Source organism: Eublepharis macularius, chromosome 4, assembly GCF_028583425.1.
Source record: "Eublepharis macularius isolate TG4126 chromosome 4, MPM_Emac_v1.0, whole genome shotgun sequence".
NCBI lineage: Eukaryota > Metazoa > Chordata > Lepidosauria > Squamata > Eublepharidae > Eublepharis > Eublepharis macularius.
Genome location: NC_072793.1, coordinates 133,192,087 through 133,215,675, shown reverse-complemented (window position 1 = coordinate 133,215,675; position 23,589 = coordinate 133,192,087).

Sequence of the window (23,589 nt, the reverse complement as noted above, 5' to 3'; positions counted from 1 at the left end):
AGCTGCCTTCTAATCTATACTTACTCCCCCTACAGATGGGATCCAAGAATGGGATGTTAGAGATCAGACTCCAAACACCTCTCATCTGTCCCCTGACAGAGGATTTCAGATGCCTGTTTTCTCATAACACCAAAACTTTGACACAGAGCTACACCCCTGGCTGCTCCTTCCTAGATCAATTAGAAGTTGGGGTATAGTTTCAAAATTTCCCTCCAAGACAACTCTTGACTAACGACTTCAAATTTACAGATTCCAGGAGTTTTGTGTACTGCACAAAAGAATCCTGTAATTTACCAAGGAAACTAATGCTGAAATTTGACCCACTGAATCTGCTGTTTCCCAGCCACCCATCTGAATAAAAATATCATCCTCTTCCTGGAAAGCAGCTTGAGAATCTTACCTTTCCCTTCCAAGTGATAAGTCTGTGTGGCAAAATGCTTTAAACCCCTTGATTTGTACCAAAGTTCATTATAATTGGGTCTGTACTCTATACAGGCTCAGAGGTTTTATGGTGACTTTGTGGACTGGCAGGAAGGAAAGGAGAAAAAGGAGTGGGTATGACTCACCTCCCAAACATGCAGTACCATAGAAATGCAAATGGCCCTAGCCAGGAGAAGGACAACAGCCAGGCCCCACCTTGGCTATAGAGCTGCAGGAGGCCAAAGTAAAGAAGGACCGCTTCCTGCAAACAGGAAAAAGAAAGTCTGCTGGGGGTGAGTAGAAGGGAAGTTGATAAAACTCTGGGACATGAAGAAGCTCTGTTGGGTAACCATTTGCAATGAAGCTCTCTTAGCACTTCATTCTTAGCCTCTTGGTCTTTTTGCCATGAGGGATAAAGCCATGCTCTTTTCTATACCTGAAACCCACCTTGAGCACATGTTGCTGAAATCACAAGGGAGGAAGTCCCAAGCCACTGGAACAAGGTAAATAATGATTTCTCAATGCTTACAACTCCAAGAATCAATAGCCTAATTTTCTTCATTATGGTTATATAAGAGCTAGGGTCAGAAGATTGTGTGTTACCATCTTTTCTTTTGTCCTTGCTCAGTCTGTTGTGTTTGCTTATGGTGTGTGCGCTTTTAATTTTCTTATTAAATTTCTTAACGTTTTGAATGGGGTTGTCTGATCTCTGTGATCCACTCTAAGCTCTGTTCAGCCATGAATACTATGGGAGAAAAGTGGAGGGGGTAGCAGTCAATCACCACTCCTTTAGTATGCATGAGTAACAGTGTTGGTCCGCTTGGTAACAGAGACAGATGCAATAGGCTCAGCTGCTCATTTAGCAGCAAGGGGCAGAAGGTTCCTGGGTGCTAGTCCACAGGAGCAAATATAAGTGGGCAAAGATGGGGGCACTGCAAGTTCTATTTCCCCTTATCCCGTTTTATTCTAAAAGCATTTTATCCTTTCCCCCTCCCTCCCTCCCTCTCTCTGTATATACATATATATATATATATATAAGGTAAAGGTAGTCCCCTTTGCATCCTTGGAAGGATGGAAGGCTAAGTCAACCTTGAGTCAGCTATCTGAACCCAGTTTTCGCCAGGATCGGACTCTTGGGCTGCAGTACTGCAGCTTACCACTCTGCGCCAATATATATATTTCAACATGACTCTTCAAAGAAATTTACTTCCTTTTTAAAAATATAGATCAAAACTGTAAAAACAAGAGGGCTAGATTCCTCAGCTATAGAAATTGGAAGCTGGTGGCAGGGGAGTCAAGGATTTATAGGAGGGGATACCTGTTCTCTTTCTGATTGACAAGGCAGTTGAAAGCTGGAGGGGGTTGGTCCTCCACTGGAGTCATGATGATGGAGACCTCTGATGGCTTCAGCAGTGGAAATGGTAGCTGTATGGAAGGGCCAGGGACCCATCTAGAACCAGGTCCAATCATACCATGATCAAACACAGAAAAGAAGCTATGAACGTGAAAGGTTCCTATATGTTTTATTTGGTGAGTGCCACCATGAATTTAAAGTATCTCCACTGGGCTGTGGTTAGTGTAAAACAAGGACTTGTTCAATAAGTAATGCATTCTACTAAACAAAATCAAATGTGTCACCACTGTTACAATATCCCTGCCTCCCCCCCTCCTGATAAGACTGACCTTTCAGTAAACAATAGCAGTTACATGGATTGTAACAATGCTGTCAGCATGATTAGTTCCAACTAAGCATGCTGTTAACAATGAAATGAACATGATTGCCAGGCAAACATGCTTTGTTTGCACCCCCTCGCTTATACATAAGGCAAGCTCCTAATCAGATTGACTCAGTGTTTCCTGGTGAAGGTTGCCTTGATCTCAGACATTTTGTGCCTCCACAGCAGCCACTTGGTCATTGCAGCTTGTGGCTTCTTTGTCCAGCCCAAGAACAAGCTCTCTCTTTTACCCTCCAAGCACCCTCAAGTTCATGGTGATTTCAATAACAAAATGGAATGGCTTGCATAAAGTACAGAATTACTTGCAGTTCACCCCCTTTTTGCATCTATGCAGTAGAATGCTTCCTTTAAATGGAAGTACCCAAACACAAACCTGTAAGAAGTTTTAGGAATTGGTATACTAATAGCAATGGCAGCCAGTCCACAAGGAATTGGAGGGTTTATATCTAGAATTGCCAACCTCCGGGTGGGGACTGGCGTTCTCCTGGAATTACAACTGCTCTCCAGACCACAGAGGTCAGTTGCCCTGGAGAAAAGGCTGGAATTCATGGCACCACATCCTTGTTGATAGCCCTCCCTCTCCAAAATCCCCCTTCCAAATCTCCAGGAGTTTTCCAATCCTGAGCTGGCAACACTATTTATACCACTTGATATAACACACCCAGCTGTGACCTTAGATATGATAGATATAATGACAAATAGGCATGTTCAGTTAAATGGTTTTTTAAATCTGCTGTGAGAAAGGGAGGCCTTGGGAGTTGTGCATTGGCCCTGCATGGCTGCTGGCCCAAGCAGATATAAACACAGTGGGGACACGACACCGTAGGTGGGGGTAGCCTTCCCTCTCCTCCCAGAAGCTGAGACCTAATAAAGGCATGAAGTTGGCGGGGAAGGAAGGGGATGAGGACAAGAAGCTTCCAGGAGGCAGGACTGGAAAAACTCACCCGGGGCACTGCTCTCAATGATGGGGACAAAAGAGAATCCTGACTCAGGAGAACAATACAAGAGAAGGAACACTGGTCTGAAGATTGCCACCAGCCCACAGCTCCTGAGGTGAGGTGGAGTTAGCGTAGGCTGGCTCCAAACCTAAGGAGGAAACAACAAGGACAGGGTTTAAAGGAACAGTATCCAAAAATTGTAAAGGGGAAAGATATCCAAATAAATAGTCACTTGAGCTGAGGATGAGGAAAAATTGGAAGACACAAAACTGAGGATGTTTCTTGCTGCTGAAGCTCTACATAGTGCCAGTTTGACATGTGTCTAGAATTTTAGGGTCAGTTGAAAAAAATAAATTTAGGATGAGCACATTTCCCTGGTTCCAGTCCTTTTTTCTACCAAAAGGTTGTTCTGTGATGAGTTCCACTTCTGTTAATTCCTCAATTTTAACTAAGAGAATTGTAGCATCTGCAGCTTGCCACATCTCTTGTTCCCCTCACTCCATTCCTTTTAAATCCTCCCAGTACTCTTTTTTGATGTGCACAATGCTCCACACAGCAAAAAAGCAATCTTGATGTGAATATCTGTCAGTTTGGATCAGGACTAGACATGGGCACGATCCCAAAAAAATACCAATCAAGCTAATCGTGGATCTGCGCTGGTGACGACCCCAGATCTCCAATTCACTCTGATCATGTCCCGTTTCCGATCTGGGATCTGGGAGGCCAAAGCAGAGGGGCGCCCCCCCCCACACACGCACTTAGAGCAGAGGGGGGGAGTTTTAACCTGGCGACGAGCTGCCTCCCCTCAGGGAGGGGATGTTTTCTCTCTCTCTCTCTCTCACACACACACACACGCACTTAGAGCAGAGGGGGGGGGGGAGTTTTTAATCCATCCCTGCCTCTCCAAATAGAGAGAGACCCTGTCAACAAGTTTCAGCCAGCTTTTTTAAAAAAGCAGGGATAGAATCCTCCCCACCTGATTTTAAAAGCAAGCAGCCAGTCTTCCAAAATGCACTGAATGAACTCAGTCAGGAGGAGAGATCTCTTCTCAGTGTTGTTAACTCTTTCAACGCACTGAATGAACTCAGGAGAGGAGCACAAAACAGCTTCTGCTGATAGCCGCGCTCAAAGCGGCTCTCTTGTTTTCTCTCTCTCTTAAGTCTTAACCCCTTCCTCTCCAAATCACTTTGCTTATATTTTTCTCGGAAGCCACCTTTTCACTTACAACTGTTTGCTTTTCCTTGCTAGGGGAAATATTATCAAGTTTAAAACAGAGCTCAGGCATTCCCCTGCCTCCGTTGCCAGGGGAATAGATTGTTGGGGCCTGAATGTCTAGCTTCCCAATCCTATCACAATCACCCCATCCAGCCCCAGTCCAGCCACCTCCCGACCGCTGGATCGTTTGCCATGGAAGACAACGATCCGCCAGGTCCTGATTGTGCGAACGCCATTATCATGGGGTTTTTTTTATCGTAATGCAGATCGTGCCCATCTCTAATCAGGACTGCTTTTTGTGGTGTTATCAATGCACACAAGTGCATTTTTTTAAAAGAAAGAAACAAATAAAAAGAAATCAGAACATATGCATGACCTCATCAAGATTTTTTTTTCTTTTTGAGGTTCAACAAGTACGTGTATGTGGTGGAGAGAGGAGATACAAATAAGTTGTCAAAAATTTGTCAAAATGTACATGTACAGCACTCTGTGACAAATTTGGAAACAGAAAATGTAGACAAATTGAAACATATTCAGTGGAGGGCATAAAAATTAGATGTAAGTTACAAAGGAGTAGATTTAGGCTCAACAATAACTCACAGTAAGAGCTATTCAGTTACCAATTACCTGAAGGAGCAAGAAAACGTCAAGCCAGGACTAGACAACCATTGGTTGGGAATAGTCTACTTTGATTTCCTATAATGACAGGAGTTGGACTAACAGAGCAATCCTAAAAAGAGTTACTATAGTCTAAGACCATTGGAATCAGTAGGCTTAGACTAGAATAACTCTCCTTAGAATTGTGCTGTAAATGTCCTATAAATCCCTTTCTAACTCTAGGATTCTGTTTCTAAAATATTAAATGGAGCTCATATAGAGCAAATACATTAGCTTTATATGGAAACAAGACCAGGGAATTCAGAAATGAATGAGGAGAAATCCAGATGAGGAGAATTTCAGAAGTATCCTTAGAATATTTTTACTTTTTGGATTTTCAACTGTTGATATATATGAACAATCCTATTGAACATGATAAACTACAGAAAAAGCTTGATCTATCTTATACCAATACAAATGTCAAAGGTAACTCAAATTTTGTGCCTAAAAAACCTTGAGTACTGGAACTCATATAGATTATGCAAATTAAGTCAATGATTCCTGGAATTGTTTGTTTTTCACAATTCTACTTCTGACAGTCATGGACAGTTAGGAGTCATCTGACAAGAGAGTCCACAAACTTTTAAGCTTATTTTCACAGCTATAAATTCTAGACATTTCTTTTTTACCATGAAAGCTGAGATTCTTGGGTAGTATCATACTTCACTGAATACAAAATTCCGTGCATTGTTGTATTTGCACAGAATTGCAGAATACGCCCTAGCAAGGCAGCAAAATTCTTCTCCTGTGGGTGCCTCAAAGAAAATGGAAAGCATGAGAGAACCTAATTTCCTGTGACCATTAGCATTTTCAATCCTGTTTGCTAAAATTGCTTCCTCAGCTCATCTTCTTTATCCCTGTGGTGCTGGACTCCCACTGCTCAAAGTCTGATTATTTTCACGGAAAGGAATAGGGTAAGGAGAACTGAGCATTAGGACCCTGCAGATATTGGCTGGATTCCAGTTCCCATCATTCAAGGAAGGAAGTAGCAACTTCATTCTGCATGGCTCATTCTGCAGCTCTCCATCTTTGCCAGACTGCCGGGGCGGGGGGGGGGGGGGGGTGGCACATAAAGGAAGATTCTGGACTCTCATTTATACTGTGCTTACATACCCTAAGAACCATTTTGACACTACTTTCGGGGTGTGAAAACTGTTGCGAGGTGGCTTTTGGCCTGGAACTTCACCCAAGGACTGAGAATCCAAGGACTGAGAATGACACCATCTAATACAATGGAAGCTGCTAAGGGAAGCTGGCAGACCAATGGCCCAGCTACTTCAGCACTGCCTATTCTCTGACCAGCAGCAAATCTCCAGATTCTTTGAGAGATGGATCCTTCCCAGCACTGGAGATGCCTGGGATTTAACCTGGGATCTTCTGCTGGCAAAGTGTGTGTTCTACCACTGAGCCACAAATGCATATCATGTGAAAGCTGTGAAATTGTGTTCACTGAGGTTGAACCATCATGTTAGATTAAATGTAGAATTGCTGCTTCAAACAACAATTTCATAGAATCAACCCTCTGCCCGATGCAGAAACAGCCTAAAGCATCCCTGACAAGTATCTGTTCAGCTGTTCCTTGAAGACTGCCAATGAGTGGGAATCCACCCATCACATCACTAGGCAGCCAATTCCACTGCCAATTTGCACTTATTCCTCCCTCTTTCTCAAAATTGTCTAGGAGAACTGACCACCTCGTGATGACACTGCAGTATTTCACGCTACTCCAGAGAGGTGAGAAGCAATGAAATGCCCACTTTTCATTTTTGGATGTAGCTGCACATTCCAAGATGTAGTTCTAACCAGAAAAGCTGGAGAAAAATGACCTTTTTACGGTAGTGACCACAGAGTAAAAAGTAATAGACTCCTAATTTATTCTGGCTGGGCTCCCATTGATTATAAAGGAGGGATGCCAAAGGATTCCAGAGAGGGAACCTAGGATTGCTGCCAAGCCATGGGAAGTTTGGGAAACCTGTTAAACTAGTACATTTGTGCTTATCACATCTCAAGGGTGAATCATACGATCCTTGTTTAGAAATCACAATAGTTTTGCCTATAAACATTAACATGACAATACTCTCAAGTGAAAGATACTGCTCATGATGTAAAATCACTGCTTACCACATCCTAAAATATACTTGCTTCCTACCATTTGTCTTGACGTGACAACTAGCATTTTTTTGTACATGAGGATGCTCATTAAGATCATTTTGTTAAAAACTATTGTGGGGGACTCTCACTGGAACAACTCTGCCACATCAGAAATGCCATGTGGCCAAATCGAACTTTCAGCAGAAGAGGAAGCACTCTCTGTAGCAGAGGTGATCTAGTGTGCACTTAACTTATTCACAGGATCCAAAGAAATGTGCAAAGCATAACAGCTAAATGACAAATCTCTTTCATGAGAATAACTCCCAGGAGTTGTCAATTGCCAAATTAGCCTAAATCATTGTCCTTTATGCAATTCAGCTGAAATTTGTTCACTGCAGTCACAGAGAGTATGCCCTGTCATATTCAGCCCCAAATTTCCACCACTCTTGAAATTACTTAGCTTTGGAGTAAACTACAGAACTGGGCTTCTGTTTGAAGGGGAGAGAGGCCACCAGGGAGCAACCCTGTCATAGTCGGGCATTCCACGCTTCTATCATAGTTTCAAAAGAGTTACCGCTCAAGCTCTCAGAATCCTCTGGTGCCTGCTGGAATCTCACAGGATCTATCAGTTTCTTGAGGCAGACTAATCTAACTAGTCTGACAACATGCAAGGACAGGCAACCATTCTCAACTGAGCCTCCAACAAATAATGACCTGGTCAAGGTTGGATTTCCAGATCCTCTCCTAGACCAACCCATAAAGGAGGTTGCATCCAGTGGGTGCCATTTCTCATTAATTTGGCTCAGTACAATCTGGGGCAGTCCCATGGTCCATGTAGTCCTGAGGAAAACCAGTTAAGAAAACTTCCACATGGATGCTGAATTCTCCAGAACTGTAAGTATGGTGGTCTCCAGCACCAAGCCAGAGACCACCTCTGCTAACTAAAGGAACATATAATCAATACCAGCGATCCTCTGCACTGGGAACGTGCTGAAGGAGAGATGCTCATAAAAGATGATGGCATCCCTTCCTGCCCCTCCCCCCACCCCACATATATTTTTGAGGTTGATGAAGGACTAAAAACCTTCTATAATCTTGGAGGAAAGAAATTTTATTTTTGTGCGCTGATATATGCCATGAATAAGCACCGATTTACAGTTCCTCGGGTACAAAGTGATTGTGTTATATTACAGGTATAAATCAGGTGTCCAAATCATGCATCACAGTTGTGAAATTGACTATAAATGCAATAAAAACGAGGTATTCAAACACTGATTAAATAAAAGGACTGGAATCAAGATGCCTGTGACAAGAGTTCCACTTAGTCCAGGATCAGCCCTGCCTACCATACAAGATTATTGTAAAGATTACTCAGATAATGAGTTAGCACAAACAAAAAGGGGTTGTCTGTTTAAAGTCTCCCATATCTAAGTAAAAACTAAACAACTATGAGTACATATCATTAATACTCTGTGCATCTGGGGCTTCAAAGTATCCAACACTGGCAATCATTGATCCTTTAAATGGGTTAAATATAAAGGGCTAGTCTCTAGCTGGGCAAACAGTTACAATTCCAAAACTGATCCTTATAAAAATTTGACTTGGCAAAATAATCCCTTTCAAAACATTTTAAAAGTGAGGTATGCTGATGCCAGTTTGAAGACTTAGCCTAATGAAGACTTTTTAAAGGGGAGGCGCCAGTTGTGTGTGACATTAAAACAGACTGGCACAAGTTGAACCAAGTGGCCTCTGCAGTCCTGTAGGGCTTGCTTGGCTCAGACCCGGGTAGTGGCAACAAGGACACTAGATATAAGCTGACCTGAGACAAGTGAGCCTACATTCATTGTCATTGTTGCCTGAGCAGTGCATTCATCTTGGCTTACCCCTGGTTGCTAGTAGACCTGCAGGGCACTGGCCTATCAAGAAGTTTTCCTGGTAAGTTAAAGGGTCAGTCCACCCTGGGTGAGTGATGCAGCCTAGGTTCAGGGGCAGGATGCTCTTTGATAGGCATATGATTAGTAAGGTCAGAGTAGTCTAGGAAGTAATTGTATCCAGTAACAGTATCTAGAACCGAACAATAAAAAAATGAGGGTGCAGAAATGACCTTTAGCTTATATAATAAGGCTGTTACTAATATCAAGAACTAACTAGACAGTTCATCCTTGCTAAAGATTCCAGTTCATACTGCTGATAGTACTGCTCTCTTTAATTATGTATTCCACTTCAGCCAGCATTTTTAATAAAAAGCGACAGATGCAGAAAAAAATAAGGTAAGGGATAGATTTTCCTACAGCAGCTTTCAGTCATGGTGCAGAATCCATAATGCATGAAATCCAATTGAAGCTGCAATTGTAAATCTAACCGATGGGAATAAGCAATCTAATACTGAGCCCTAGGTTTCTACTATGAACCCGTAGAACTTGAATATGGAAAAGGCAGGAACAGGAAGAATAGTCAGCGTTATTGCATGCACTGGCAACTAATGACGTGTACTTGCACAATTCTTTGCAGAAAGGAATCATATGGTCTTAGTTACAAGTAGTTGCACCAGAGTTGCAAGGCAAGTATCTGGAATAATCCAGTTGTAAGCAAATTAAGAGACATTTAAAAGAACATTCAGTGAGCCAGTATGGTATGTTTAGAATGCCAGACAAGAGCTGGAGAGACTTGGGTTCGAATACCATCTTATTGATTAACCTCCACAGGTTGTCTTAGTCCAGTCTCTCAGATTAATTTACCTCAAATGGTTATTATGATGTTAAATTGCAGGGAGGGACCCTGGGCACTTTCCTGGGCACCTTGGAGGAAGGGTGGGATAAAATGTAACAGATAAATGGTATAGATTAGTGACCACTTAGCATGAAAATACCACTTAAAATAACTATTACCCAATATATTTAAGGCTCGCTCAGACTGTCCTTAGTGGTAGTTTTCCAGACAGATGGGGAGAATTGGTAGGGGTGAGGTATAATGAACAACAGAGCCAAATAAATGACTAGAGGTGGAAGCAGTACACAGCAGGTCAGACTGGACTTCTTTAAGGTTGTGATCTTGAGCTGAGTTCACAACAGAGCCGGGCACGAACCGAAATATGAACCAAAGTTTGTCACGAACTGGGCCAGTTCATGGTTCGCAAACCGGCAGTTCATGGGAGCTCATTTCTCATGAACTGTGATGAATTTTAGCCTGGTTCATTTGGTTTGTATTTTGGTTCATCACTGCAGACAGCCGGGTGCCGATCAATCAGTTTCCTAGGCAACAGGGAGAAGGGAGGGGCTCTTTGAAGACCTTCTGCTGACCCAGAAATGACATTTTCACAAACTGAACAAACCGGTTTGTGAACTGGGGCAAGTTTGTGAAAGTTTGTGGTTTGTAAGACTCAACAAACCACGAACTGCGTGGTTTGGAATTTTCCCGGTTTGTACCCATCTCTAGTTCACAATCATTTTCCCCATCTTGCAGCACCAAGCTCCCTGTCCTTTCCATCTCACACACAGATTCTTGCCCGAGCGTTCTTTAGTTTCTGTACAGCTGCTGTCTTCATTCTTATTTCCTTTATAAAGACATTACAAAAATATGCAGACTTGTGTTCAAAGCAGCTGTCAAATTTTCTGTGACATGGCTGCATATTTTTAGCACCACCATGTTAGGCACCAGGAGCCACTTTGGTGACTTTTATGAGGGCAGAAAGGCAGAAATTTTGTAAATAAAATAAAAATGTTAGTGAATGGACAGGTATATTGGAGGCCTGACTTAAGCCTCATTAGATCTTACCCAAAACTATGCCAGTAACCATTTTGAAGTTGAATGAAACATCCATGCTAACAGTTAACCAAATATTACTACTCAGAACTAGTCATAAAGTCATTTATTGTTCAGTTTAAACAAATGGCAGTAGCCTCGATGAAGTAACCAGTTAAAGTAACCCTTTCCAAATACCATGATAAGCTTCAAAATGTAATTGTCATGTCATCACTGAAGTGACCCTGTTAACATTGCTGCTGAAAGAACAATTTAGATAAATAGATTCACATGAATTCAAAGGAAATAGTTCCCTGTTTCAGACAACTCATGCGATAGGCATGGGGGCAGGGCCGGCTCGCCCATGGAGGCCAGGTAGGTGGTGGCCTCAGGGCGTGGGGTGCCGGAGGGGGTGCCATAGGAGGAGCCGCGGGGGGTAGGAGCAAATGTCATGGAGCTGCAGCCTCCTACCCCTCCCGCCCTGTGCCACTGCCGCCACCAGCACACACCCCTGGCCAGGTGCAGCAGCCACGGGCAGGCGTCTGCGGCGGCACAGGGTAACTGAGCAGGAGAGCTGGGAGGCCACCCACGCGCCATCCCAGCCACCCACCACAGCAATTGGGCCAGCAGCGCATGCACGCCCGTGATGATGTCACACATGATGTCATCACGCAGGCCAGTGTGTGCGTGCGTGGGCACCAGGCCCGCCAGCTAGCTGCGAACACCAAAAAACCTGGCACCGCTGCTCCATGGGGGCCTGGATTGCAGGAAAGGAAGGGAGCTCAACCGGGATGTGATGCCTTGCACTCCACCCTTGGAAACTGCCATTTCCTCTAAACGGCCTGATTTCTGTAGACTGGAGCTCATCTGGGGCTTCCCCTGAGTCTGATCCAGAGATTACAACTGGTTCAAAATGCAGTGGCACATGTTATCACAGGAGCACCAAGTGGAGCACACATAACACCAATACTGCACCAACTGCATTGGCTGCCAGTGGAATACCAGATCAGGTTCAAGGTTTTGGTATTGACCTATAAAGCCCGAAGCAGACTGGGACCAGGGTATCTGCAGGACTGCCTCTCCCCATACATGCCCCGGAGGATGCTCCGATCGGGAGAGAAACAACTATTGGTGGTCCCTGGCCCCAAGGAGGCCTGCCTGGCCTCAACCAGAGCCAGGGCTTTTTTGGTCCTGGCTCCAGCCTGGTGGATCTCTCTGTCCACTGAGACCAGGGCCTGGCAGGATGTGTTATCATTCTGCCAGGCCTGCAAGATGGAGATATTCTGCCAGGCATATGGTTGAGGCTGGGCCCAGCCTCCTCTGGCTGATAAGAAGAAGAAAAAATAGAAGATCTGAACCCTCCCTGTTAGATTTGTCCACCATCCTGTTTTCTAAATTAGTGTTATTGATGGCTGCTATCTAGTTATTATATATTGTATGCTATATTATGCAAATGTTTTAAATATTTTTGTTGTTTTAATTATATATAAATTATGTGATGGATTTTAACTTGTCATAATTTGCCCTGAGCCCATTCGCTGGGAGGGCAGAATAAAAATCTAAAGTAAATAAATAAAATAAATAAACTAATTCCAGAACTCCAGGCCCCACCTGCTTACAGTGGATTATTCCACCAAATTGTGCTTTCACTTAATCACCATTCATTTAAAATTAGGCTTGCAACGAAACAGAGCTCAGCAGTTTGTGGCCATAGTAACAAGCCATGGACAGTTACTAGTTCCAACTAAACAAGGGAATATATTGTCAAGGAAATGCTCCTTTGCTGTGAATGATGTTCGCCCTCCAAGATCTTGCTACCATTTTTGATTTGTTTTTAAACTTACTGTTGTTTTCAGTACTGCACTTAACTGACATCTATAGTGTTGTAATAACTGTTTACAGAGGACTTGAGCTTCTGCTCCAACCTGTTAGTGTATTAATCTTGCCATATAATTAGTTCCTCAGGGAAAATGACTACTATTCCAGAGATCCTGCTGAAAGAGAAAATAACTTCTACAGTTAGTACAAAACTTGACCTGTTAGCAAGGCCCAGTCTCGGTTGAATGAAATCATGTTGCCACATAATGCCAAGAACAACATGTTTACAATTGTACTCACTCGAAAATACCTGTCTGCCACTGAAAAGTCAAACTGGCTGATTTGTACAATTACATATACTGAAAAAGAGCTTCAAATGCCCAGCCTGCCTGCAGCTCTTTCCTTTCAAATATGCAACCTGGACCAAACTGGATCTACTGACCTTCACCATCTGGTGGCCTCCTCCACCTCCAAGCTGTGCAATTGGCCAAAAGGGACAGGTCTGCAGAAAGCCATCGTCTGGCAGAGAGCCAATGTTGGGCACAATTACCCAGAGTCCTTCTGTTCCCTCCCCCTCTTCCCGCCAGGCATAATAGGTGTTCCAGCTTAAGGTTGAGAGTTGAACTCCTTTTCAATGTCAGCATTTGTCTTTTTCAAGTGTTTGCAACACAGTGTACAATATTTATGACTATGTGGTGGAAAATATGGATTGATTCATAACTTACTTATACATAATTGATAGTGCATTTAGAAAGTAAAGTTGTCTTAACCGAACAGATACCACAAATGTATTCAATTTCAAATTTAAGGGCATTTGTAGTTCCTTTTAGGAGAGTAAGCTTGGTGAGACAAACGTGGTCATCATATTCAATGATGTACAGACAGAAATTCATAACCTTGCAAAATGCATCTGGGCAAGTACGAGGAACAATGAGCTAGAACTATATTATATACTACATATATGATCTCTTTTGGGTCAAAGAATAGAAAGTTGGGTTGAAAGATGGGAGAAACTGATTAAAATTATAGCTCCTCTTGGCTCAGCACAGACCCTGGGAACAATCATTGGTTCTGCTTTCCTCTGCCCAGGAGTCTGTTTCTCATGGGCCAAGTTTAAGCCCAGTAGCACCTTCAAGATCCACAAAGAGGTTCCAGGGTAGAAGCTTTCAAGATTCAAGCTCCCTTCATCAGATACTGACAAAGGTAGCTTGACTCTTAAAGCTTATACTCTTGTTGGTCTTTAAGGTACCACTGAATTCAAATCCTGCTGTTCTACTGCAGACCAACATGGCTATCCACCTGAAACTATTCCTCATGGGGTAACTAGTGGCTTCATGTGTCCTTTTCAGGACAACGAAGTGGGTAAGGTGATGCCCCTTCACACTGTGCTCTGTCCTGGTCTAAACTGGGCCCTTACCCACCTGGGAGGAGTAGGGATGTGCTGAGTCTGACCAGTGCCCAGGAATTGGTATCAGCTAGTTGGGCTCTGAGTCCAAGGAAGGGAGCAGTGATGATGGAGAATTGCTGTCTATGATCAGCTCTCCCCAGTGGGGCAATGCACACATAGGAATCCCAGCCTGGTTGGGATTCCATACAGCCAAATGCAGAGGAAATGGCAGGGGGTGCAGATTAGAACAAGGGGGTAGGCAACCATTCCCCTAATAATTGATTTAAGGCTATTTTATAGACACGGGAATCCTGAAGAATTCAAAGCCAACTGCTAGCACATCAATGTCCATAATTAACTATGCTCAGTCAATGTGTCAAAGCCGTATTTCAATAGCTCTGCATACATAAGGTTGCAGATTTCAGACTTCTTTGTTAAAGAATGCAGGGAGCAGGTCTGGGTCAGGCTCCTGTCAGTCAGAGCAGACAATAATGGACTTAGATGGACCATCAGTTAAAATAGTATACAGCACTCACAATATTTGCAACCTGGAAACCAGGTCTGTCAGCAGGATTTTGCCATTCACATGTCATTTTCTGCATCTTTCTATCTAGTACATTTTTATCCCACCCTTTCTCCAATTTGCTCAGAGCAGCATACATAAATTACCATTTTACCCTCACCCCAAAGAATAGATTAGGTTGAGAGGGAGAAAGCTTGGTCCAAACTCACCCACTTCGTTTCATGGCAGAATGAAAATTGTTTACCTGCATCTCCCAGATCCTAGTCCAATAGTAGGCCTGGGCAGACATTACAATTCACACCAACTGGGAACCTTTCAGCTGCATGTATTGAGAGTATGCATTCCCTACAATGCACCTGACATGTATAATTGCTGTGTCTTGGGAACTGGGAAGTGTGTAGATTTTCCATGCAAGTACTGCCTGCATATACATGAATGGTTTTGGTTCATGGAAAACACATGCACCACCCAATTCACACAATACAGTACATATCCCTTTAGGTGCATTATGTGGACTGCACTCTCCCTATTCATGTGGTTCTGTGGCTCCTAATTTGTAAGAAGACCACATCTGCAAGGGGCTTTTCTAGCTAAACTTCACTGGCTGCAGGACACATGTTACAGTCAATGTGTATATGTTCTGTAAGGGAAACATGAATTGAAATCCCTTTTGATGAACTGAAATCCTGAAAGCCTTTTGAAGACTCTGTTTATGCATTAACCTGATATACTTGATCAGTTCGTAAGAAAGAATCAAAGTGTAACATAAAAGTGAGAACCATATCTGGAGAAATGTGGGGTTTAAATTTCACATTCAGCCATACATAATGTAACATAAGAATTCCTCAATATGCATAAAGGAAAAATCATGTGTACAGTGTATATAGTTTGCAATGCATGCATATTCATTGTAATGTGCATACATGTTGTTGCTAGGCTTTCCACATTCCTGCTAGTGGCAAGAGATCTCCCAGCTACCCCTCTGCTGCCTGCCACAGCTTAGCTGGGTAGCAGGAGGAAAATGACAGCAGTATGGGGTGGGGGCATGATAGGCATCCTGATGGGATAACCTGGAAAGAGACTATTGCCATCAAGGGCAAAGCTTTTACCATCTGCTCTGTTCCCATTCTCTCCCCTAGGGATCAGTTTTTTGTTGCCAGGCCATTTGTTGAATTTATGGTTTGTTGCTTTTTTGTATTTTAAGCCCTTTGAGCCCACACTTACTGGAGAAAAATAGGGTAAAAATATCCAAATAAATAACACAACTTGCTGCAATACCTGGTAGTGACATCATCATGTTGAGTGACACTCTAGCATTTGCCCCAAATTCAATGATTAAACTGTAGTTTGGGGTAAATGCTACAGTGCACCCGCTGAGCAATGACATCATTTCTGAGTCGCATCACAAGTTGCATCATTATGTTGGGGACATCAATCATGGCCCTCCATACCATAAGTTTCCAGTTTCCCCATCTCTTACTGGTTGCCAAGCTGCACACCTCCTGGTTGCATCACATTCTTGCAACTACAAGTGGAGAGCTGAAGAGTAACTGAAGTGACATTTAGCATAAAACATTTTCCTACATGCATGCAGTTGTTTATGCACACTATCCCCTCTCTCCAATAGCTGCTGTGGTAGCCAGATTAGATTAGGGAATTTAGAGGCTTTGAAATTTGGTGGGATGCTCATTAGGATAAACTAATAGACATAAGATTAAAAGGACACCCAGAAAGTCTGGAAAAGGCAGACCTTATGGTCTGAAACAAATTTGATTTGAATTTTAATTTGAATAGCATTTACATATCAAAGCCTCAACCATTAATGTTTCATATCTTAATGCAGAGCTCCAACTATATTGCCATGTGCTAGTTTAAAGGTCATTAAAGTATCTTCAAACAAAAGTTACCCTAACTGCAGGAGACAGTTGTAAATATTAAGAGCCAGTTCTTGAAGTGTTTTGCAGCTGCCAGATGGTCTTTCAAGGTTCTATGTGAATGATAAGCACAACACTTCAAAACTTTAGTGATTATGTTTCTATAAATCATGCTTACTGATTGTAGGAATCATCACAGGAAATAACAAACTAAACATGGGACAAAAATAGGACCCTCGGCTGCAAACATGGAATGCTATTTCAAATAACAAGAGCAATTTAGAATTTAGGCAGGCAGAGCAGAAACATGAATGGTTTGGGCCCTCCTCTACCTCTGGTGCCCTAGGAAATCTCATTAACCAAATGGATGGGATGATCCCACTGTTCAATGGACTAAGTGCTTAGATCTTTAGAAGCTTTATTGGTCAGACAGCAACCCCAGATTGTCCGTGTTGAGTGCAGCCAATCTAAAAGTATCCTAAGTATTTTCTGTGTTCCACTTCTCTCCTCCACTATAAAAAGTGGACTACGGATATTTCAATTTCCTGTCCCTTTGCTATCCATTTTGAGTAAAAAATGTTGCATTTGTAGTCCAAATCTTCCACCAGAGGAAGTGGTACTTGCATCAACAGGAAGTTCCTTTCACCAGAAAGAGTGCTGCATTAGCAGAACAGATCCATGTGATGTTAATTAGGTCTCCTTAAGGACTGGTGTCCATTGGTGGTGTCCATTGGTGGGGCCCATTTCCCCAGGGATTCCTACCTCTGCCTGCTGATGTGAACTTTTACCCTAACCTGACAATTGGCGAGAGGAGGCAGTCTGTCCAGAGATTGCCCACCATCAGTAGGAAGGCCATGGAAATGTCTGCACATGTGCTCCCACTGATGACATTGCTTCTGGTGTGACTGGAAGCAACAGTCTGGTGTGACTGTACTGGGGCCAATTCTTAAAGAAACTGCCCTAACTCGATGACATTGTTTCCAGTTACACTGGAAGTGACATCATCTGCAGGAGCACGTGCATGCTGGCACACATGCACAAGGAGGCTAACAGGGGTAAGAAAACGCCACCCCCACCCAACCCACACACTGGTTGCCAGGGGGGACCTGGCCACCCTATTAAGCAGGAGACCTCTGCTATGACAGGTTCATATCATCCTCTTAGGTACATAATGGTCTGTAAGAAGACACAGAATCCAAGAAGTTACTGATAGAAATTAAATGGTTTATTGGAAAGCCCAATTGAATAATACATTACAAAAGCAAATGGAGTCATGAATACATGGTCAAACATATGGATGTAGAAATATTAGAAAGCTATATATGGCTAAGCAAATAATATGGGATAAATAAATAGCAAACAAGATATGAATCTACAGTACAGTTCTAAACCAGTCCCCAGAAGTGGACATTAGGTTGTGGAGAGATGAACCATTAATGATACATTGCAAACACACTTGAAAGAAAAGGTTGCTAATATATTTGCAAGCTTAATGCATGTTGACCATTCTGAATATTAAGTTCTATTTGCCACCGTCCTGCTCTTCTATTTACAGCTAAGGTGCCTAGCAAGCAAAACCAGTTCTATAACTACAAGGATCCAGCAACGTCAGGGAGACAAGACCCTCATTAACTTGGTGGGCCTCTCAGACTCTTGAGAGTTAGGGGGAGGGCATGGCAGGGATAGGCCTCTGAAGGCTTCAAGACACAGCAAGACATCCTCAAGGCAGGTGGACCCTGAAAAAAAAGGCAAAACAAGATTAAATGTGCAAAATAAGGTCAAAAGTCTAGCAATCCATGCTTCTCCTCTCCTTATAATATTATACAGGACCAACACAGCCAGGTGGGATGAGGGAGGATTTTTTTGTTCTTAATGTCCATTTGGATCAAGTGACCTCAGTATTGAGATGTGCATTTCAAGCACTAGGATCTACTTGTAGTTTGATGTTCCTCATGAAATGCAAAACAATGGCCCAATGTTGTATCACTGCAGTCTCAGCAAAATCACAGTTTTGGATGACAATTTGTTCAAAGATGGAGGCTTTAACCAGGCTTATCCAGGGACAAAAACTGTGCCAGACTGTCATGGAATCCAATCCAAAGATTTCAATAAATATAGGAAATCCATTCAATTCCATTTCTTTGTGTCTCTTTGGTGGTTGCCAACAAATGGAATGCAGATGTATCTCATTCCAAGGAATCATGTAAGCTTTCTTACCTAGCCAAACCAAAATGCTGTTCCTTTCATAGTGATAATGACTTACCATTCTGATTTACCTTTACCATTACCTGATTTACCTTTACCATATTTGTCAACATATTATAGCATCATGGTAACTCTGGCTAAAGGCAGAGAAGACTTGTAAATTGGCAAGCATCCAGTTATTAGTCAATATACTTTTTAAACATGCTTTATAGCCTGTCAGTCACTCCTAGATCTCATTTTATGTGTTTAAGTTTATTTTATTCTTTTCTTGAAAACTTTCTCATTTTATTATGGACTTGAAAGAACTAATAATGTTTTCTCTTTTGCTTGTCAATAGTAGTATAACCATCGTTTATATTTGAGGATGTGTAAAAATATCATTGAAAACTCTTATTCAATTATTTGGGGATTACATAGCATATGCCCCTTATCAGATAATAATTTCTAAAACTTCAGTGTGTTTGGCATTTAGAGTCATTACCACAATGACATTTATATTTATAGTAGTAATAGTCAGGAAGAGATGGGCACAAACAGCAATACGAACAAAAAAAAGCCATGAACAGCCCAATCTGCTGTTCGCGAACAAGCTGTTCATGAGGCCCCATTCTAAACAAACAGGTGGTCGTTGCAAGCCTCGTCTATTGCTGTTCATTGCTGTTCGTCAAGCCAGACAGTCTGGCACCTGCAATCAATTCCCTTGGCAACTTGGCAGGGATCGTCTGGACTCCTGCTGTTGCCCTGGAAACCCCAATCTCAGCCCAATTAGCTTGATAGGCAGGGCTTCCTTTCAAGTGCGGAGCTCCAAATTTGTTACAATAAGGGAGCAAAGAGCAGGGGGAGGGGGGGTCCCAGCTCTGGCTTAGTTTGCAGACAGTGGAGAGGGAGAGAGTTGCTATTGGCATTTTGATAGAGAGACAGGGAGAGTGCATTGGAGCTTGAATTTTCTTTGTGTGTGATGGGATAGGGATCTACCCCTTCAAGTTCTAGAGCTGCTGCCAGGCTCTGAGCCAAGCTATTATTTATTATTGGTACCTTTCCTGCTGCCTGCTCAGGTAAGGTTTCCGGGAGTGGTGCAGTAGGAATCTACCCCTTCAAGTTGCAGGGCTGCTGCCAGGCTCTGGGGCCATGCTATTAATTATTATTGGTACCTTTCCTGGTGCCTGCTCAGGTCAGGTTTCGGGGAGTGGTGCAGTAGGGATCTTGACTTGGATGATGGCTAGAGGAGAGGCTGCTGGCCCCCACGAACAGCCAACCACGAACATGTTCGTGAACAGGGCCATGTTTGTGGTTGTTCATGGGTCCCTGTTTGTGGATGGCAACGAATAACAAACATCATGTTCGGATTTTTTTTCTGTTCGTGCCCATCTCTCATTACCCATAGTGAACCTTAGGAGTTTTATGTATCATTCTCATAAGGCATTTGCTTCCTGCCTTGTGTGGCTTCTCTTACTTCTAGAAGATAGATCTCTTATAGAGTGATAGGTTTGGGAAGAGACGTCATCTAATTAGTATCCTGTCTGCTGAAAAAAGATGCTCTCTTCCCAATAGTGTAAGAGCTGGTGCATGCACCCCAAAGTCAGTCCTTCATGCGCTTGCTGCTATGTAGAAGAAGGAATTTATGAACTACATGAACTATATCTCAATCATCATAATAGTCGATGTTGAGCTAGTATAGCATAGTGGCTAAAGTGATGAATTAGGATTTGGGCAACTCAGGTTCACTTCCCCTACTCTGCCATGGAAACTTTCTGAGTGACCTCAGGCCAAGCAGAACAGCAGGATTTGAGTCCAGCAGCACCTTAGAGACCAACAAGATTTTCAGAGTGAAAGCTTTCGAGAGTCAGAGCTCCCTTCTTCAGGGGGCTCTCAAAAGATGAAAAGCTCTTTGGTCTCAACTGGACTCAAATCCTGCTGTTCTACTGCAGACCAATACAACTACCCACCTAAACTATCCTCAGACCAGTTAGACACACTCAGCCTAACCTCAGGGCCGGTGCCACCATTGAGGCGGTGAGGCAGGCGCCGTGGGCACCGGGGCACCAGAGGGGGTGCCACGGGTGGAGGCGCATGCCATGGAGCTGGCGTGCCTGGCCCGCAGCTGCTGCAGCTGGCCAGCCCCGTGCCAATGCTGTTGACGCTGCCGCCAATGCCACCACATGTCCCCGGCCGGGTGCAGCAGCCGCGGGCCAGAAACAGCAAGCATCCAGGGTGGCATGTGGAGCACAGGCAGCCTTCACACACCGCCCCAGCCACCTGCCAGCCAATGGACCTGGCTTGCTGTGTGATGACATCATCACGTGGTGACATCATCATGCAGAATGGGGCGTGCACATGCACTACGTGTGCGCACATGTAGGGGTGGCTGCGGGTGCCAGAAACTCTGGCGCCACCCCTGCCTAATTCAATGGATTGTTGTGAGGGGAAAATGGAGGAGAGGAGAATGATGTAAGTTGCTTTGGGTCCCTTTTGGGCAGAAAGGTGGGATATAAAGGAAGTAAAATAAAGTAAGTCCTCACTGCACTGCATTCATTTGTATGAACCAAGGAGCTGAAAAATAAGTTGTTGTGTGGATATAGTTTACTACCAGGAAGAGGCATGCCAGCTCATATTTGGTCTGTATCCAACTATTGGAACCTGTATTTTCCTCACATTCCTCTCCATTCCTGCATCCCCTTCTAACCTCCATAAAGATCACTTCCAGGGTCATGGGATCCACTTAGACAAATATCCATGTGGTTTTGGAGTTGGAGTGAGGAGGGGAAAAGGTGTTAAATCATTCCTCCACCTTCTTCCACAAGAACAGCTCAAATAAGGGGAAGGGCAATTGCATCCCTCTGTCCCTCCCCACTCTAGCCCCTAGACCCATGCAGCTATTCCTCCATGACCCTGGGAATAATCTTTTCAGGTATCAAAATCTTTTCAGGTGGACAGAAATGCAGGAAAATGCCATGTGCCTTCTCTGCACAGATGTTGGGATCCATGCAGTATGCACTAGAATAGTGCTTATGTTATTGCTTCTGTGTGGTTGTACCCATAGGGCAGAAGTTTATGCTGGGTTTTAGATTATTCTAGGACATGATTTTGCCCTCTGCCAAGTCCAGCACAGAAAAGATAATCCCTAGTTCAGGAGCTCAAGCCAGAAACAGTCTCTTGGCTTTTAGTTCTGTGAAAACAACTAGGCAATATCTGTATTGCTGATCCTACCAATGTTGAAGTATGCAGAAAGGGAAGAGAGATTGTTCTATAGTGAATGTCTACATCCTAAAATGACTCACCTGCATCAATACAAAAGACAGGGTTACAAGCTGTACATTTTATGTGTATTATTATGTCCCGTAGGCCCACCTCTCCCCATATGTGCCCCAGTGGATGCTCCAATCTGGAGACTGACAACTATTGGTGATCCCTGGCCTCAGGGAGGCATGCCAGGCCTTGACCAGAGCCAGGACCTTCTCGGTCCTGGCTCCAACCTGGTGGAACTCTCTGTCTAGTGAGACCAGGGCCCAGCAGGATTTACTATCTTTCCGCTGGGCCTGTAAGACAGAGATATTCTGCCAGCATATGGTTGAGGGTAGGGTAGGCCTCCACCAGCATGGATAGAGGAGGAGAAGGGAAGACTGGATCTCTCCCTACTAGAGTCGTCCATCATCCAGTTTTAAATTGGCAGATCGACTACTTCCATTAGCTGACTGCTGCTATCTTGTATATCTTAACTTTATATTGTATTGCTGTGCTGTACAATAAAATAAGTAAATGAAATTATTGTGATTTTATATTGTATTTATATCTGATATAACCCGCCCTGAGCCTGTTCATGGGGAATTGAATTCCAGTTGCTGTGGGGAGCCAAGGAAGTTCATAGCCAGTCTCGTAGGTTAGATTTTCGTAGGGCCAACTTTGATGAACTCAGAGGCTTGATGAGACTCATTCCGTGGGGGAGTGTGCTGGAAGGGAAAGGAGCGAGTGAAGGGTGGGCCATTCTCAAACACGAGCTTTTGCAAGCTCAAGCCCTCACTATCCCAGCAAGCCAGAAACATGGTAAGGGCTCCAAGAAACCAATGTGGATGTACAGAGAGCTCCGGAATAAGCTAAGGGAGAAAAAGGAAATGTTCAGGAAATGGAGAGAAGGACAGACCTCTAAAGAGGAGTATATGAGGGTTACTAGGTACTGCAGATCAGCCATCAGAGAGGCCAAAGCTCAGTACAAGCTGGGTCTGGCCAGGAGGGCTCGCTACAATAAGAAAAACTTCTACAGATATGTGAGAAGCAAATGCAAGGTAAAAGAGGCAATTGGACCACTGTTGGGAGTAGATGGAGAAACTCTGATGCAGGACAGAGAAAAAGCAGACAGGCTTAATGACTTTTTTGCCTCTGTTTTCTCCCTGAAGAACTCAGGTACATCTAGAGATAGTAGAAAATGCGGCAGGACACCTGAGTGGCTAATTGACATTGACAGAGAGGTTGTGGAGAGGCATCTGGCTGCACTGGATGAATACAAATCCCTGGGCCGGATGGGGTGCACTCTTTCTCTGGAAAGAGCTTTCCAGAGAACTTGCAGAACCCCTGTCCATCGTCTTCAAGGCCTCCTGGAGGACTGGGGATGTGCCACAAGATTGGAGAAGAGCAAATGTTGTCCCAATCTTTAAGAAAGGGAGGAAGGATGACCCGGGAAACTACAGGCCGGTCAGTCTGACTTCTGTTGCTGGGAAGATATTAGAACAGATTTTAAAGGGATCAATCTGTAAGCATCTGAAGGACCACTCAGTGATCCGGGGAAGTCAGCATGGTTTTGTTCCTAACAGATCTTGCCAGACCAACCTGGTTTCCTTCTTTGATCGAGTGACCAGCTTACTGGATCAGGGGAACTCTGTTGACGTGATTTATCTGGATTTCAGTAAAACTTTTGATAAGGTCCCCCATGACATTCTGATGGGCAAACTGGAAGACTGTGGAGTAGACTATAGGACAGTTCGGTGGATAG